This window comes from Chelonoidis abingdonii, chromosome 26, assembly GCF_003597395.2.
Source record: "Chelonoidis abingdonii isolate Lonesome George chromosome 26, CheloAbing_2.0, whole genome shotgun sequence".
NCBI lineage: Eukaryota > Metazoa > Chordata > Testudines > Testudinidae > Chelonoidis > Chelonoidis abingdonii.
The window spans coordinates 6,473,488-6,475,373 of NC_133794.1; the positions used below are offsets into that span (position 1 = coordinate 6,473,488).

At 65.9% G+C, this 1,886-nt stretch overlaps 1 protein-coding gene across 1 annotated transcript in view; it reads left to right on the forward strand.

Moving 5' to 3' along the window:
* Positions 1 to 1,886, forward strand: part of COL5A3 (collagen type V alpha 3 chain) — a 52,683-nt gene that overhangs the window by 4,866 nt on the left and 45,931 nt on the right. The gene's annotated exons all lie outside the window — the stretch shown is intronic.

The window sequence follows — 1,886 nt, forward strand, 5'->3', positions numbered from 1 at the left end:
GAGAACCCAGAGCCGCAGCCTGTGGGGAGCCCTGTGCCAGGGCCCGTTCCCCGCTGTGCCCCCTTGCCTGCCCCAGAGAACCCAGAGCCGCAGCCTGTGGGGAGCCCTGTGCCAGGGCCCGTTCCCCACTGTGCCCCCTTGCCTGCCCCAGAGAACCCAGAGCCGCAGCCTGTGGGGAGCCCTAGTGCCAGGGCCCGTTCCCTGCGGTGCCCCCTCACCCGCCCCGGAGAACCCAGAGCCGCAGCCAGTGGCAAGGGGGGTGGGCGAGAGGAGAGAGAGATCCATCTATGCGTCTGTCTGTCCTTTCGTGTGTCCGTCTGTCCATCCTTTCGTGCGTCCACCTGTGAATCCGTCCATCCGTGCATCCGTCCGTGCATCCTTGTGTGCATCTGTCTGTCCTGTGCGTCCATCTGTCTGTGTGTCCGTCCATCCACCCCCTCCTCCCCTCCTTACACCCCCCCAACACTTTAGTCACCTCCCCCACCCCATCTCCCCCTCTGGCCCAGGCCCCTCCCGCTGGGCACCCAGCCACCTCTAGGCCCAGACCCTCCAGGAGACGATTCAGCCTCTGTGCTCCCTGGACATGCACTCGGGCCGTGAGCCCCCGGCCGAGCCCCAGGCACGGGGGTAGCATGGGGAGTCAGGGTAGCCGGGAGTCCTGGGACAGACTCAGCCCCGCTCCCCGCTCCACCCCCGGCCTGGCTCGCTCTGGCTTCCCTAGAAACCTGCCCGGTTGCCCAGCTCCCAGGCTGGGGCGGGGTAGGGCAGGGAGCCACGGGCTGGGTTGGGTTAGCCATGGCGGGGGGCCCTCGCCACAGGCCTCGGACCCTTCTGAGCAGAGCAGTGTCTGAGCTGTGCCCCGGGAAGGGGAGGGCGGAGGGCTGGGACGGGGACCGAGGCCCCCCCAAGAGTGGGGCCAAGGCTGCAGCTGGTGGATGTGGGGCAGGGCAGGAGTGGAGCCGTGAGTCATGCTTGGCTGGGAGGTGGGTGGGGGGGTGATTCCTTCCCTGGCTCCTGGAGTCCTTGGCTGCTGCAGGCCTGTGCCGGAGCAGGGAGCCGGCGGACTTGACCTGGGGCTGTTGCAGGGAGGTTACGTTGGGGGTGAGAGAAAATCTCCCTGCACTGTAACCTGAGCCAGGAGTGGGGTTGGGAGAATTCACACCTGCTCGGGAGACTGAACAAAGGAGAGGGGGGAGGGGAGGAGGAGAAAGCTGCTGGAAGGGTTTTAGTTTCAGTTTGGGCTGGGGGGTGCAACGCAGGGAACCCCAAGCTGGGGTCTAAGCTCCCTGCCCCCCAGAAGGACTTGACCATGGGGTCCTGGCTGTACCTACAAGCTCTGCTGTAGACTGCATCCCTATTGTCCAATAAACCCGTGTTACTGGCTGGCTGAGAGTCACGGTGAATCGGCGGAAGAGGGGTGCAGGGCCCTGACCCCCCCACACTCCATGACAAGCCTGTGACCAAGCGGGGGGTTTTCTTAGTTTTTCCAAGGTTTGCACGCAGAGGGGGTGGGAAAGGCCTCGGGGGCCCAGGGCGTGTGATCTCCCTGAGGGGGCCCACGGCAGAGACAGACATGCTGAGGCTCAGAGAGGTGCGGCTCCAGGAGGTAGAGGGGCCTGACCCCAGGAGAGAGTGGACCCCCAAGAAGGGCTGTCGCACCGAAGGGGGTTCCCCCCACGAACCACATGGGGATATGACTGGGCACAACCAGGGAGTCCATGACAACCCCCTGGTTGGATCACTTGCTGCTCGCGCCCAGGTCAGCAAAGGACTCAGTGCTGTGGGGAGCTGGGACCAGGCCCCACAGCTCCTGGGTGGGTACAACGCTCCCCACAGCAGGATGTGCCCCTGCCCCCCAGCCACCCCCTCGCTACCCCCAGCTGCCC